A 17,900-nucleotide genomic window follows, 5' to 3' on the forward strand; every position below is an offset into this window, starting at 1 on the left:
ATATTTCATTTACATTTGTCAAATACTTAAAAGGTTATTTGAAAGGCAATGGAACAACATTTTGAAAATGTGATTGAACATTAGTCATTTTTTTGAAATGCAACTGATTTTGTCGCTCTTTTTACTTAAGATATAGTTATAATGGCAACATATATCATTGCCAAAATTAAAGTTTCATGTTCAATTGTGATTTAACTTTTGATAGCGTTGAAGTTCATTGCCTGGAAGTTTTTACTTTCATATGCATTTCATTCTTTGCATAGATAAATATTACGTGCGAATTATATCGTAAGCCTAAACCTGAAGACTGTTTTACTAATGTTTAGGGCTGCGCGTGTCCCAGTGGTTTACATGCTGTACCGTGGACCAGAGGTTTCAGTTTCCGTCACGTTACCGACTCACTAAATGATAATAATGAAGAATTCGCGCTTTGCATTTTGGGGTTCGGATGCGTTATAAGAGTGGCAGTCAAATCTCGCTATTCGTTGTGAGAGGAATTGGCAGTTGATGGTGTTGACAAGTTCCCTCTATTCTATTACTTCAAAATTATGGACGACTATTACAGATTCTGTTGCAGATTTTTGAAAATCAACTATACTGACATGCAACAATATATCTACATGTTAATCCGTGTATGTTAACATTATTCTTACATTTCAGTGGATATTTGTTCACATTCATGATAAAAAGTGGCGTGTTTCGTGTTTAGCTATTTGACAATTTTTTAAAATATCACAAAAAAATGAAAAACTACTGAAATGATTGATTTCTGCCAGAAAAAGTGAAATCGGTAGCTTAAATGTTTGTGTGTGTGTGTATATGTACAGCTTTCCATGCTGTTGAAGTATAAATAAAAAAGAATCGATTCTTTTGTTGCTTGAATGGCCTGTTATCGACCGAACACAAAACTATATTTCTAAAATTGCCATAGAAATAGTGAATGGTTCATGATAAAAGATCAAAGCGATAACATTTTTAAAATATACTCTTAAAAAAAACAACCGCAAAAGGCAAAATTTGAGACATATTGTTAACAAGTTTATTCCGGGTAGTTCTGTATGACATGTGTGAAACTTTGCACATTCACTGCTGAACATCCAAAGTCTGCAAAGGCGAAGTCCACGCTCACTAGGTGAAGTTTAACGTCACTCAACGTCAATAACGAGTATGCCCCCCGTGAGCATCAATAACTGCTTGGCATCTCCTGCCCATGGAAGCGATGAGATGACGAATCACATCCTGTGGAATGGCTGTCCACTCAGCCTGCAAAGCTGCTGCAATCTGAGGTAGAGTCTGCGGTTGAGGTTGTCGCCGTCGCAGACGTCGGTCCAACTCGTCCCAAAGATGTTCGATGGGGTTTAAATCTTGTGATCTGGAGGGCCAGGGAAGAACGTTGATGTTGTGGTGTCTCAAGAAGACAGTGGTGAGTCGGGCTGTGAGGACGGGCGTTGTCATGTTGAAAAACGTCGTTGACGTTCACCATGATGGGTTGCACATAGGGCCTAAGAATCTCGTCGACGGTTGCGTACGGTCTGATCGGAAACCCTACGCATCCCTGGTATGGTTGAGGCAGTAGACGTCGCAGTGGTGGTCCTATCCCGAAGGTGACGTAACCGGATGTTGCGATCTTGTGCGGGCGTGGTCACACGATGTCTGCCAGATCGTGGACGGTCACGAGTTGATCTATGTTGTTGGTGACGATTCCATAGCCTTGTGATGGTGCTTGGGTGGACATTCACAGCTCTGGCGTTGTTGCGTTGTTGTGCTTCAGTCAGTCTTGGTGTAACTGTATTGCGTGTCGGTGGCTTAACACTGAGCTATGGAAACCGAGAACCCGTCACTTTTATAGGGATTTTGCACATGTTGCACTTGCAGAACATGCAGATCTCTCAAACAAATTTATTGGACACGAATGCGTTTTGGCGAAAAATCCGATGTTTTCCTCCGTTTTCAAAGTGCACAACTTTTATTGTCATTTTGGTTTGACAATCAGTGCCTTACCACGTGTAACATCACATACTCTGAGCTTGTAACGTTATTACATATATTTCTCTTTAAAATAACAAAAATATCCTTTTTGCGTTTCTTTTTTTGAAGAGTATAGTATGTGTCTTAACAAAAAAAAACAACAACGCACAAAAGGCCCGGAAAAACAATCCATTAAGAAACGAAAACAGGTGATTCGATTAAAAAATCACGTGGCATTTGTGTATTTTATTTTCAACCGCGGCATAGCGGCTCATAAAATGGCTCTGAATTTTATCTCAAGTACAGACATTTAGTTCATAATTCTGTCATCTCTTGATCAATTTGAGATCTAATTACAGTTCTGGACTCAGGAGGTCAAACCCTTTCGACTAATATATTTGACCACGCCCCAAGGTCTCATAGATTAATTGTCTCTAATCCTGGCTAAAATAATTTGTTTAAGAGTAGGTTAGTATATATCGTGATGAGTAATACAACTGAATTGGGTATATGCGTCCCCACGCTTGGTATTACAACAAATATAGAAAAACGTCTCCTCGATTAATTTACTCCAATCCTGCCTAAAAGAATTTCAAGGTCCACGGCTGTTGATTATTCCTTCTTGTTTAAGTTTTGTATTCGTTATACTATCACAGTCCGTACAAATTAGTTATCTATGAAAACAAACAAAATTGATGTTTTTTTAATGCTCAGTGACACAGTCATTTGCATAATATTATATTAATATATGTATAATGTTTTTTTAGCTAATTTTTTGATGCAAAATCCGTAACATTGTAAGTTATTTCATAGTTGTAAGTGTAGGTTGCGCGTTGTGTGCTTCCATATTATGAAACAAAGAGTGAGCGAAAGCCATAGATTCTTTTTCACACCCTTTCTATTCGTATATGTACTTCATAAAAGTAATTGTGCAGTCCCTTTGTGGTGTGTGGAGATTCGAGTTCATTGACATGTGTGAGATGAACTCGGTTGTTTCAGGAACATTTAATCAATGAAATTGATAAAATGCGTGTAGACAGCACGTGGCCGAATTTATACGTATAACGTCACGCAGCAATGGTAGGGATAATGAATCACGTAAATTCATAACTATAGTTCATTTAAGGCTTTTTTTTTGTTGTTGTTGTTAAAGCTTGTACAGCTTTTCACTCGAGCTTACTTTTGATGATACAAAACTTGTGTCGTCAGTGGGTCCAGACTAAACGTGTTTTATTCTCAATTTCTTGTCCATTTTAATATATATAATTTATTAAACTTACTGTTCAGTTGAATATTTAATAAAATACTACTTTAGTTACTTTAAAATATTATACAGCTAAGAACTTTTCAACATCATCACACACGCTATGGCAATGCAGCTTGTGACTTTACTAATTTGCAATTTTTAACATCATTCGTTACACGCACACACAACACAAACGTGAACACGGCTAATTTTATGATATAAGAAACTTTTGTATTTCAGATGTTGAGAAAAAATACAATTTGCGTGTTACGCACAAGTTGTAGACTATATGACTTATGAGCAGGGAGAGTTGAAAGTCACGAAATAATCCACCTTACAAACTATCCTTTAACGATGTCGTTACTAAATACAAGTAGCTCTTGTTACTACAAAAACAAAATAGTTTGTGGTATCGTTATTAAAAACAAATATTTCTGGTTACTAAAAAATTTCGTTGGTGGTATCGTTATGAAATGCAAATTATTCTGGTTACTGAAAAACCATTCGTTGGTTATCATTATTAAATACAAATAACGCTAATTATTATAAAAATAGTTAGTGCTTTTGTAACTAAGTAAGTAATTCTGGTTACTAAGAGTATTACCTCCCAGTGGCACAACTGTATGTCTGCTGATTTACAACGCTAAAAACCGGGTTTCAGTACCCGTGGTGAGCAGAGTACAGATAGCACATTGTGCAGCTTTGTGCTTAATCCAGAACAGCAACTAGAAACATTATTTGATGGTATAGTTATTAAATTCTGATCGCTAAGTGCGTCTGTGCGATTTTTTAACTTTGATATGGTAATTTAGTATACAAAAATATAGCAATGAGTCAGAAAGTCGTCTACTTATTTTTGCTTATGTGTGTACAATAAGGAAGAAAAAATTTTTACCCATTAACTTTGTTCTACAAGTGTTTTAACGTGTAGGTGGTTTAATAAGTGCTCAAACTCGGATATTAAGAATCAGTTTATGTGGGTCGAGCAAACACAATTTCTACGTAATTATAACTAAAAGATAATCAGCTATATAAAGACATCCATAAAGCAATGACATTTATTTTTAGGGTTCGTATACGGTGAAGATGGATATTGATATTGGTTTCACACACAAAACACTAGCTTGCTTTATATATATTACGCTTTCATATCAGAAATCTGATGATGAATTGTTTGTATAAATAGTTTTATTGTTTTCACTTCGAAATTTTGAATATAATTGATGTTCCGTGTTTCAATCATAGTTGTATAAGAGGAAAGCCTTTTGACTGTGTACTCTCATGATCCACTTTATAAGTTGTTAAAATTAGAAATGTTCGTTCCGTTATTTGACGTGTTCTGTGTATGTGATCTTATTTGCATGCACCCGTGATGGAAAATTATGTTGCATGATACTTTCAACAGTCAACATTTCTGCCGAAATAATGAAACCAGTTTATTGTTCGTTAGACAAGTGTGTTTAAGGTAAACAAATACCAATATTATAGGCTTTCTTGCATAACTAAGTAGTTTGTGGTTCGTTTTATATGGTAATATTTACTAAAATATTTTGTTAAAATGGTTTGTTTTTCTTGCTGTGAATGCCTGGATTTTGTAGTGTATTGTTGAAAGCACATCATAATATATACATTGCTATCATTATCAGAATTGAGTGTAAGGAATATTTAGTTAGATGTTATAATAGTGGTAAATGAGACTTCATCTTCACGAATCCGTTACTTGTAAGTATTAGTTTGGTATAGATGTGTATGAATTAATTGAGTTAGTAATGTAAATGTGTAATGAAACTGATTTTTTTCCCCTCTTTGGAAAACAGTTTATTATTATATTTGTAAAGAAATCGCCCTGTCGTTATTAAGTGTGAAGGCCTGGCTTGGCCAGGTGGTTAGGGCATTCCACTAGTAATCTGAAGGTTGCGGATTCGAATTCCAATCAGACCAACCAATAAATCTTTCGGTCTTTATGATGTTATGGTCAATCCCACTATTCATTAGTAAAAGAGTAGCCCAAGAGTTGACGTTGGGTGGTGATGACTAGCTACCTTCTCTTTAATCCTACACTGCTAAATTAATGGACAACTGGCGAAGATACCTCTCGTATAGCTTTGCGCGAAATTCAAAACAAACAATTAAGTGTGAAAACTTAATTTGCGCTATACGTATTACCCATAATTTTATGCCAAAGGAAAATCGATATTCACATTTGGTATTCGATATTTATTTTCCTTCTGAGACTGATTGTATTGATACACTTCTGTTAAAGTACATTATGATGTATTGTTGAGCAGATCATGTGAAGTTCCAGATGTTATCATGAAAAAACGAAATAAAAAGAAACATGAAAAATGCCACAAATACTTAAGTCAACAGAAACAGACACTACGTAATAGTTAATTATTACGTAGCAAAATATTCACGTAACTACTACTGCAATTCTGCAAAAGATGTCGCAGTTTTCGTTTTGGTCTCTCATTAGTACTAACGTTGTTACACAATTTTTTTTTTGATAAATACATCATTTTCCTTTATCATTAACGGCGAAAGAAGTTTTATGCTGAACTTTAAGTAACCTAAGTCAATTTTCAGCAGCGCGTGTTATTTTTTTAGGCAAAATGTGAAAAAAAAACGAATAAAACAGTGGTTTTAAAGGATAAAAATTTGACGTTCTAGTTTTCGTAAAATGGTAGTAACATGGTGTTAATTACTATTTTTTTATGATTTGTATTAAACAGTTTCAGAAATTTGCAAACAATTTGTGTTCGCATGTAGAGTTCAGGTCGTCTTCATATTTGACGAATTTCATTTCGAAATATCAACAATTCGTAAATAGTGTGTGTTCCTGTTACATTGCTTTTGCATGCAGACTTTCATGCAATATATATAGTTGTTCATTATTATTTAATGAATTCCTTTTCAAGAGTTCGTTGGATCCCACATGAACAGATGGTTGTTAGGGTGATCGACTCGCAGTCTGAGGGTCAATTTCCCGTGCCACTAAACATTCTGGCCTTTTCAACTGTGGGGGCATTATAATGTGATGGTCAATCTCACTATTCGTTGACAAAAGAGAAGACTAAGAGTTGGCGGTGGGTGATGATGACCAGCTGCCTACCTTCTTGTCTTACATTGCTAATTTAGGGACGGCTAATGTAAATAGCGTGCAGCTTTGTGCGAAATTCAAAACCAAGTCAAAACAAGAGCACTGTAGTGAGCTCTGTTTTTGAGTACACACACACACACACACACACACACACACACATATATTAGTTTGTTATAACCTAAAAACAAGCTGAAACAAAAAACGCTGCACTAATTAAAAAGATCCTACTGTACAAGCTATAATGTGGGATATAAAATGCACCCTAGATTTTGGAGGTGACTGAGAGATTAGGACCCATATTGCGGTCGGGATAGACTTTCTATCAGTGTTAACTTCCATTCGTGAGTCTCGCATAAATAAAATAAACGAGTAGCAATGAATATAGAAATATATATTAGGAGAACGAGATGTGAGTACTCAAACACAAACGTCCCGCATCTATATCACCTTTCACTGCCTGCAGACAGTCGTGGGAAGGTGACTGTTCTCCAAAGTAAAGAAGAAAAAATTAATTGAAAAATAAAAATAAGGTACCACCATTTGGGGTTAAGAAGTTAAAACTTGCCTTTTGAAATTAGCATTCCAACCCCCATTATGGTAAAAAGGCACTAATTGGTAGCCCAGTAAACGAATTATACTGGCATGAAGAATCTCATCCAGTTATCTAAATAAACTAGTATAGCACCCAACCACCACCCATTTATTAAGTCTACTATGACTATCATGTTCTAAACAACCCTTTATATACAGCAATGTTACATATTCATAAAGTAGTGCCAAGCTGTTAAATGGCTTTATTCATCATTAAAAATAGTTTATAATTTTTTTGTAAAATTTCTCTACTTTTTATCTATTTTTTATTTAATACATTCTTATATTTCTTACAGAACAATTTAATAACTTTATTTAAAGTTTCTTTATTAAATCCATTAACTATTAATTTTTGTGTCAGTATTTCAACATTACTGATAAAATATTGTAATTTATTCCAGATTTTACAATATCTGAATAACTTCGAAGTTATAAAGGGTATGGTACATTATTATTAAAAAATTAGGTGGGTTAAGGCGTTCAACTCGTATTCCGAAGTTCGCGAGTTTGAATCCCGGTCTCATCAAACATGCTCGCCCTTTCAGCCGTGGGGGCGTTATAACGTTACGGTCAATCCCACTATTCGTTGGTAAAAGAATAGCCCAAGAGTTGGCGGTGGGTGGTGATGGCTAGCTGCCTTCCCTCTAGTCTTACACTACTAAATTAGGGACCGCTAGTGCAGATAGCCTTGAGTAGTTTTGCGCGAAATTCAAATTAACAAACTATTAAAAAAGGGTAAACCGTAAATTGGAAAGGCAAAATATTTTTGATAAAATATTTGCACTAATTAAAGTATTATTATTATTAAATTATTAATTTTTAAATGCATTTTTATTTCGGCTTGAGTTTTTAGGTTATAACAAACTAATATAATTAGTCATAGGTTTGGAATTGCTGTTTTTAATGCCGTTCTCCCTTTTGATTTTATTTACTTTATCAGTATTAATTTCCTCTAATGTATTTGGTTGAGGAATAATTCGTGAGCGTTTTTAAATAATTTCATTCAAGCATTACATGCAAGACTATACAATACTTCAATGCATGAACACATTACACCCAAAACATTTATTATGATACTTTATTTCATGTAATACCTAGGTATATAGTATGCATTGTTTTAAACGAAATTGCAAGAAATTAAATGCGAAAAGCAGATGGTGTCGAAAATGCTCGATTTTGTCCACTTGACATTCCATTTAATGAGCTGAAAATGAAAGCAAAAATTAAAGACATGAAAATCAAACACACCATCTATTAGAGCAAAAAATTATCTACCAAATGACATGAAATATTTTGCGAAAGCGTTTCATTTATGAATATATTTTGTTAACTTGAAAATACGCTCACGAATTATTCCTCAACCCAATATATGATATATAGCATGGGTGAGATAGTTTCATGTTTTATATTTGTGTGTATGTGTTTTCTTTAAATTAGTATTTGATAATCCATCTAATCTTTCAGTGAATTTCTAAGTCCTGCAGTTTTATTTAACATCAAAGAAAATCAGGATTGCCGCTAAGAATGCTCAGCTTAGTGGTTTCTTTATAGAGATATTTTGTATTTCGTTCATGTTGCGTCAATGGTGTTGTAAATACATACACTTGAACCTAACGCGTATTGATGTTTTGTGCGGTCTTTATATAACTTTCGATCTGAAAATAATTACTTCACCTGATACGACAATTTATTTTTAGGTTTTCTGTTTCATACCTAACAATAAAAAAGACTAGTGCTAATCACCTTTACTTTCTTTGCAAACTTTTTGTTTACGATATTCAAGTTTTGCAAATTAACGTAATTGCTTTTTGTTGACAGTGATTAATATTTTCTCTTTGCAACCTAGTTTCGTCACCAGATGGAGTGTTAACATATCTCGTGTTCTTAATTTTCAAACAGTCGTTCTTATAATGATAATATTTATTATTTTGCTTAGAACGTGAAACAAGTAGATAGATAAACAGTTAGTGTAATTGGTAGTTAAGCTATTTCTTCCCACTTTCCTTGAAGTTGTGCTCAGACGAAGATTGCATTTAAAGGAAAAATAGGACTGAACTAAAGTTCCACGAAGAACAGTTATATCATACAGCTTATCGATTAAAACCAATCCAAAGTGAACATAACGGTATTTTTTTTCACTCTTTCTTTAAAGCTTTACTACAGATTTGACTGATTGAAAAACAAAAACAATACGTATACGGCGGAAAATCAAAGTGTATTTACGTATATGGAAAAATACAATGGTATATTTTAAATATTTTCCACACCAGTGTTTATACATTAAAAATGTGATATGTTTTCTGAAAGCTTTCCCACGGGTCCCCCAGTTGGTCAGCAGTAAATCTACGGATTTCCATCCTTAAAAATTGAGGTTCGATTCCCTGTGGTGTACAGGGCGAAGATAGCCTATTGTGTAGTTTTGTGTTATAACAAACGTAACATTTACACAAAAGTGTATATTAACAACTAGAACATCCTAGTATTTATATGTGAATGCAACTATTTTTCTGAATGTTTTTCCACAGGAATGTCTAATGAATAAAAGTAACGACTGGAGAATCTAAATCAATTTGAGAGACGCGATGAAATAATTTTGAACATCTTTCCACTGGCATATATAATTATAAAAAAATACAACGATAATTTTCTGGGGGTCTTCTCAATTGACTACTCAACTGTAAAATATTAATAATTGAATAATTCGTATAAGTAATAAGCTTTCTGACGTAAATGTTGCTAACTACAGACAGAAGCCAAGCGACTCTATAAAAACGTATCATTTTGTGAAAGCGTATCTACAGTAATATCTAATTGCCAAAACAACAGCTTGAATAATCCAAGTAAGCATGGGGAGAAATCAAAGCTGAAACCTAATAAAAATTTCAATAACCTTACCCTAACAACCATAAGGAGCAGAGTTTTGTTTCTTGTCCATCGAGCAATAACAAGAGAGATGTGGTTATCATTAGGTTAAAAAAAATGCTTGAGAAATTCAAGTAAAATCGGAAAACCTAAAACACGACGGATCTAAAGAGGTCGATCGATAAGTTAGAAATTGGCCTTGGTCTAGCTACCATAATGGTATTATTTAGGAATCCCTTTGTTGTTGTTATAAATATTATTCATTAATCTACACATCAGTTTTATCAGTTTAAGCTCTTACATTTCTATATTATTGATTACGAGTATTTCACGCATGTGTAACGATTAAAAAAAGCCATCACTGAATCTCGTATATTGATCTGTTTGTTGGATTCTCCATCAGTTGCTTACACTGAATCTCGTATATTGATCTGTTTGTTGGATTTTCCATCAGTTGCTTACACTGAATCTCGTATATTGATCTGTTTGTTGGATTCTCCATCAGTTGCTTACACTGAATCTCGTATATTGATCTGTTTGTTGGATTCTCCATCAGTTGCTTACACTGAATCTCGTATATTGATCTGTTTGTTGGATTCTCCATCAGTTGCTTACACTGAATCTCGTATATTGATCTGTTTGTTGGATTCTCCATCAGTTGCTTACACTGAATCTCGTATATTGATCTGTTTGTTGGATTCTCCATCAGTTGCTTACACTGAATCTCGTATATTGATCTGTTTGTTGGATTCTCCATCAGTTGCTTACACTGAATCTCGTATATTGATCTGTTTGTTGGATTCTCCATCAGTTGCTTACACTGAATCTCGTATATTGATCTGTTTGTTGGATTCTCCATCAGTTGCTTACACTGTTTGTTGGATTCTCCATCAGTTGCTTACACTGATATCTTGCTTACACTGAATCTCGTATATTGATCTGTTTGTTGGATTCTCCATCAGTTGCTTACACTGAATTTCGTATATTGATCTGTTTGTTGGATTCTCCATCAGTTGCTTACTGTATTAGGTGTTGTTACAATCGATGTTAGAACAGTAGATTAAGTCACCACCTTAACTTTAGAATATGGGTCGTTGGTAGTTTTCATTCAAAGTTGTCATCGTAAAGTTACACAATGGGCTATCAGTCCTCTGTACACAACGATACCCGAGTTTTAAAACCATAAGCTCGACTTCTCAGTCACTGTATGATATAAGATTATAAAGATATGCATAACACCAGGATATAATGCGACGAAGACTGCAGTTTAAAGCGATTTTATTTTGCACTTACGTATACAAGTAAAGTTTTTGATTATATATTAAAAATTAACATTTTACTCCGTCTATGTGATATTTCTTTTAGATGTACCAATAATATATGTAATAATGAACACAGTTGAATAACATGCAGACAGTTAATACACTTTTCAACGTGTTTATCAGAAACAGAAGTTTTTATATTGCTGTACTGCATGAAGATATTAATTGAATCATTGGTACTTTTAGGGCTTGAGTATACAACGTATTTTCTGTTTAGTGTTATACCAATATGAACAAGTGACACGAGGCACTAATCAAACTTTTCGAAAATAAGTGAATACTTGTACAGAAGTCTATAATGTACGTTTAGGATTGTTGTTGTATAACAACTACACGGTTGATAGTGCTTAGGTATTTTCATGTGCCGTTTGTTAATTGCATAATTATTAAGGGCTGGATATGTTAATGGTATTAAACGGTGGTATATATTCATTAGCTTCTTATATTTAAGTGTTTGTGTAAAAGTAGTATTGTTATGTTTTTCGTGTTTTTTCTTAATTTGAACGCGTAAAACTCAGATAACCTTTAAGATTCTATAAGGGTGTCGTAGACTAAATGTGAGAGAGAAAGGCAAATATATTTAGAAGGATGTTTTTAGTTACATTAATACAGTGTAGGTAGGTAGCGTTATTTATATACGTAGCAGCTAAGGATGTTAGTTGTGATAAGTAACTAACTGAAAGAAAACAAAAGTATCCACAGTCATAAGAAAATTTTCATAGAGTTTAAGAATAAAGTTATTTTTATTGCACTTAGAGACATAAGTTACTATTACTGGCCCACAACAAACTTTAGACCAGCCAATTAGAGATGATGCTGACGTGTGTGGATAGTCGGTGTGGCTTTCTATTCGTATGCAAACAGTAATGAATTCCCCCCTAAAGAATGTTTTGAAATGATCAAATTACATGTAAGTATACGTGTGTTAACAACAGTAAAAAGAATATACAGTGTTTTACAATATATATGATAATACTTTGGTTTCGAATACAGAATGAAATATTAATACATCTTTTCCAATAAGTTTTGCTTAAACAGTTACGTAGTCAAAAGTATGGCAGATTTATATACAGATTTCTGTAGTTACTATCAGTTTGTCTTCTAATGTAAGAAAGTGTCATAGTTAAATAATTTATGTATTCGTTATTGACATCTAACAAGCTGTGAATATATATATATATATATACTTATAGATACGTTACGTTAGTGGTATGAGTGTTGTGTGTTTGGGAACGAAATCGAAATATATTATAACACCTTCCATAAAAATGCGTTGTTTACAGTCGGAATACTCTTTATCAGAATTTATGAAATGTATATACTATGAGCAAAAACAATCGCTGAATGTATGCGTTGATTATCGACTTGAGGTCTTATTTTACCTTACTTATGTCAGAATTGTTTTGACATATGATTACCTTTGATTATGATGACTCGTTTGGAAATTGGAAATTAAAAACCAGAAAAAATGTTAAGCTTCAACTGAAATTCAGAATCGAATAGAAAAAAATACACATTTTATAAAGAACTGAAAATTCAAGTGTAACACTTTCTTACTTAACCTATAGCCTAAAGTAATGAACCTTACAGGTTATTTTGAAATGTAAAGTTAAAGGTGTAAAATTAAGATTTTGGTATAAAGTCAAATACTATTTGAACTTATAAACGTAAGACAAACATTATATTAAAATTAAGTTTCAAAATATTGAATTTCATACATTTCAACTCGATCGTAAAGTCAGTGACATTTAAAAAAAATAAAATTTGAGAAATTCAAAATAAAAGATGGGAACTAGTATAGTTGTAGCGAGGGTTGTAAGTTGTATGTAAAGTTAAACCGAAGGAGGGGGGGAATACCGTGTATATGCAGATTTGACTTTTGAATTTTAAGATAACTTATTAAACGCTAAAAACAAGTATGGAAATTCGAATTTAATATTAGAAATAAATCCATGCGAAATGTAAAATAAAATATATTAGAATGTTAAAATATGTGATAAGTAAAAATATACTACATATATATAAACCAGTTATTAAAAAGCAAAGGCTGTTGTGAAACGTAATTAATATCTGCAGTGGGCAAAGTGCAGGTAACCCATTGTTTAGCCATGTGTTTAAACACGAAGTGCGTCTACAACTTAGGTTCTGAAACGATGTTTTTTCCTGTACGCAGTGTATTTTAACATTCTATTAATATATAATTTTTGTATGTGATCAGAGAAGAGTGCATTTTAAATTTTAATATCATGAATTTATTAAAAGAATCCAAATAAAGAAAGAAACTGATATTGCGTTTGTATTTTCCCGGCGTGCGTGACATTTTAAGATCAACTTATAGTTTAATCTGTATAACCTTGTCACTGGATGTGCATCGAGATAAGAACACATGCAAAACTATTTTATTAACTCTGTGCACGACATGCTTTCTCCAACTACGACAGCCATACTAATTCAGAACAGGCTTAACTCGAAAGATATTTTTGATTCTCGTATTTTTATCAAACTTTTGCATTGGCTGGTGAATAGTAAATGTTTGTTTTAATAATAACCCTTTGTTATGTTAGAACCAGGATGTCTCGTACGTGTTCTTCCACTTCATGCAAGAGTTTATTTGGCGTCCTATTGTGCTGTTACATTGTAGGCCCATAAAAATTAATTGCATGTTGGTACATTGCGTGTGAAACTAAGTAAAAAAATTATACGAAACTCTTGCAACACACTGTGATTATATATTTTAACACTACGCTAGAGGAATATCTTGCAACGTGCTATTGATATATATATATATTAACAATAAATTGGTGGAAGCTTTAGCAACTCGTTGTGATTATATATGTTAGTACTAAATTACAGGAAGGTCTTGCGACATGCTATAATTATATATTAACACTAAATTAGTGGAAGCTCTTGCAACACTCTGTGATATCTCTTTTAACTCTAATTAGCTTTGCTTATTGAAACGCCTTCCAGTGGTACAGCGGTATGTTTGTGGATTTACAACGCTAGAAACCGGATTTCGATACTCCTATTGGCAGACCACAACCCACTGTACAGCTTTGTGCTTAACTTCAAACAAAAAGCATGTCAAAATATACTTGCATATTGCGGAGTAAAATGCACTTTATATAATTTTCATAGAATAAATAAAATTAGCATTGTTAAGTAGGAACGATTTATTTGCTTGTTAATGATATATGGAAGGGTTCCATTCGTTTTCCTTATTAAAATGTAAATGTGGAACTGTATATTAACACAGATCTTTATAACAAGTTTCCAGGTTATGTATTATTAAACCAATTTCATATTATTATCATAACATTTGTGTGTTTTGTTGTATATTTGACCACAAGATCAAAGGAGACCAAATTTTAGACACATCATGTTTTTAATCCATTGTATTTAACAGGAGCGGGGCCACGTGTAGTCTAGTTGTTAGCGTCCCGTTACTGCAAATTTGTGCTCCGAATTTTGGGGCCGTGGGTGAGTTATCTGATTGATGTTCAAATTCTACTATTCGATTGAAATACTTCAGTGTTTCAAATGGATGCTTTTGACTAGCTATCTGGTCTGTTAGTTCAAAGTTAGAGACATTAGCGCATATAGCCTTTGCGTAGCTTTGCGCAAATATTCGAAACAAACTTATGATAAGTGTATAGCTGTAATACTGTGATGTTTTTTCAAAGATGACGGCCACTAGACACTTGATACATCAGCATATTTTGGTATAGTATTTTAAACTGTAATCACATCTTATACAACACATGCGTTTGAATGGCTGGATCAGAAACCACAAGGTTTGGCGTAACTACTCAATTCATAACTATTTGACCAAAGGGAGTGCAGTTGGAAGTACTGTTTGCTGTTTAACACTCCTATGAAAAGACGTTTCTAGTCCTGATTTCTCCAAGCCCGTTCCCCTGGCTGTGGTTTCGCTAGATAGTAGATAGGGACAGTGGGAATCTCGTTAATCCATTCATTAATGGATTTAAATGGCAATTTCATTTAAATACAAAATTATTAGCCTAATATTAATAACCTTTCAAGTTGCTCTGGGGCCTATTAGGCCCCACTTTTCGTAGGAGTGTTAAACTACAGGACCACTCAGTTTTAAATGCATCTACAGCTGAAAGAACAGCGCATGTTCAGCAACATATCACCGCTGAAACCATAAACCTTTCAGCCCAGCACGCTAACTACTAAGCCACATATTAAGATTGTTCTTTTATATTAAATAATGTATGTCCACTTACACACACACACACACACACACACACACGGAGGTTGGACAGAGCAAGAAAACATCCCATATATTTAAGTATTTTGATAGTAGGTGAACATCTGGCGGGTCCTCAGTGATACGAATACCTGAAATAATGAGTGTATCCTAAGGAACAGTGTCAAAAGTGATTTCAGCATTGATATCCAAATATAACGTAATAGAAGAGCAATAACCCAAGTGTTGAGATATAAACAAGACTGCATCGTCAAAACTGTGCTCAGTGCAACCTGTAAAAACACTCGATGAACTGTACAAGTTAGGTTTCCGTGGTAGTTCTAACCTACTGAATCATCTAGTGACACCAAAGAAAAAGAATGCAGAAACCCGGGAAAAATGGCCCCAAGAATGTAAACATTTGACAGAAGATCAAAGAAATAATGTTGTTTTGGCATGATGAATAACGGTTTACATAATTCTCATAAAAGGGACGAGTTTATATGCGGCGTAAACAAACAAAAAAAAAGTTTATAAACCCTGAGTGCAGTTAGTTAAGCATGATGGAAACTGATGGTATGGGTAGTTTTGTTTTTGATGGAATAGTGAAGGGCTTATCCTTTCACGGAAAGACAGTGACAACATATGACTTCTGAAAACGTCAAACAAGAAGCTTTAATGTACGAATGGACAAATAAATCATTATGTAATGTATAACACTTTGTTGTATCAATTTAACGTCGTATTAGTGCTGTACTGTTTGCTTGTTGTGGACTAACATATAATGTTGAAATTAACAGGTATTTCCGTTATATTCCTAACCTCTGTACCTGTATAAAGGGTAATTAAATAGTTTCGAAATGGAAAGGCATAGTAAAATAATTGTTAATAATATGAAATGAGGTTAAGTGGACATACCCTATAAGAGTATCATTGATCCTACCAGTCTTTGGTTCGCGTCTTGTTCTCATGACAAAAAACAAACAAACAAACGCCATCTGCATGGGGCCGTGGGTGTGTTAAGTGTTATAAGAATGACTGTCAAATACCATCACTTGGTGTAACAAGAGTAGCCCATGAGTTGGTGGTGAATGGTATTGACTAGCTGCCTTCCACATAGTCTGTCACTTGAAAACTAGCGACGGCTATCGCAGTTAGTCCTCAAGTAGTTTTGCGCTAACTCCAACGAACAAACATTAAGGATGATATGTATCCTACACCAAAAATGTGAATGGCAAGTGTATATATACTCTAGCCTTATAAAGCACAAATTACCAAAAGGACTTCTCAAGGAGAAAAGTGCTTCTCTTCCATGCGTACAGAGTTGTGCAAAAGAAGATCAATATCTGATCATTGTAAAAGCTGCTTATTACCCAAATCCCAGGTATGGTGTGAGGTGCATAGTCAGAAGTTTGTATAATCATGTCATCGCAGTTTCGTACGATCAGAATTATAAAAAAAATGTTAAAATAAAAGCACACGGACATTATGATGTATCTGCTCCCAGTCCATCTAAGTAAGAATACTTAGACAATTGCAGATTGTCAAACATGTCCAACTGTTTCCAGACTAACGTCATTCTTTACACGGGATTACAGGTGTCATGTCAGTTGTCCGTTGTTTTATTACTTTGAAGGCTTATTAGTTCGAACGGTTTCAAGTAATTTGACGGAAGCAATTGATAAAATGGCAGAAGACTTTTGCCAACGGAAGTAAACATGGCGGTGTTTTCTAAGTTATCTCATTGTCATCAGGCATAGATACAAGTAAAATTACTAGTAAAAGTAAAATAAAGCCTATTAAATACATTTATAAAACTAATTGTAATAACCATAACGGATTTCTATCGTAATAAGCATTACAATAGAGAAAATCGTCTTTCTGATATAACGATTTATACTGTAATAAGCATAGCAGTCGTGAAAATCGTCATTTTAACATAACGGTTTCTACTGTTATAAGCATGACAGTAGAGAAAATTGTCATTATAAAGCCATTATCTTGTCACTTTCAGAGGAAAATACATTCCAAGGTAGTTAAAACGAAACTTACAAGTCTACAAAATCAACTGTAACAAGATATATTGATAATATTTTTATTATTGTTGCTTTCTAGGTTGTTCAGTTTTTCACGCTCGATCCTTCCATCATTCAGTTTGTATTTATGGACTAATGGATTTTCGGATCAAAGAACGGCCCTTAGATTATAGGCAACGTATCACCAGTTTTGTATTACGGTCTAACTTACGCATGTACGTCATGTTGATGTTCTAAAAACAGAGAATATTTTATTAGACAGTGAATTCGCCATAATGGCATTCGTCATATTTTAGCCAAACTTAGAACACAGCTGTTGATTATTTCTCACCATTTTTGAAATACCAATAAGATGTTTACTTAGTCTTCTTTTCTTTCCATACTGTTGGTGTTATGGAGAGATTTTGGTAATTTTTTACTTCAAATATTTCATTAGTTACTGTCTACATCTTTTCATTTGACACTTTACTGTATCAATGAGCTTAGTAGTATTGTGACAAAGTTGACCCACAATACGTCGTTCCATACAACCAATAATTAATTTTTGATACCTTTCCATCTC

The 17,900-nt window shown here is 33.8% G+C and overlaps 1 protein-coding gene and 1 long non-coding RNA gene across 6 annotated transcripts in view; one reads left to right on the forward strand and one right to left on the reverse strand.

Annotated features, from left to right (window-relative positions):
- LOC143255821 (serine/threonine-protein phosphatase 2B catalytic subunit 2-like) overlaps positions 1-17,900 on the forward strand; it is a 146,588-nt gene that overhangs the window by 32,024 nt on the left and 96,664 nt on the right. The gene's annotated exons all lie outside the window — the stretch shown is intronic.
- The window catches only part of LOC143255823 (uncharacterized), a 32,181-nt gene that overhangs the window by 5,835 nt on the left and 8,446 nt on the right, over positions 1-17,900 (reverse strand). The window lies entirely within an intron of this gene.

This window comes from Tachypleus tridentatus, chromosome 7 (genome assembly GCF_004210375.1).
Source record: "Tachypleus tridentatus isolate NWPU-2018 chromosome 7, ASM421037v1, whole genome shotgun sequence".
Lineage (NCBI taxonomy): Eukaryota > Metazoa > Arthropoda > Merostomata > Xiphosura > Limulidae > Tachypleus > Tachypleus tridentatus.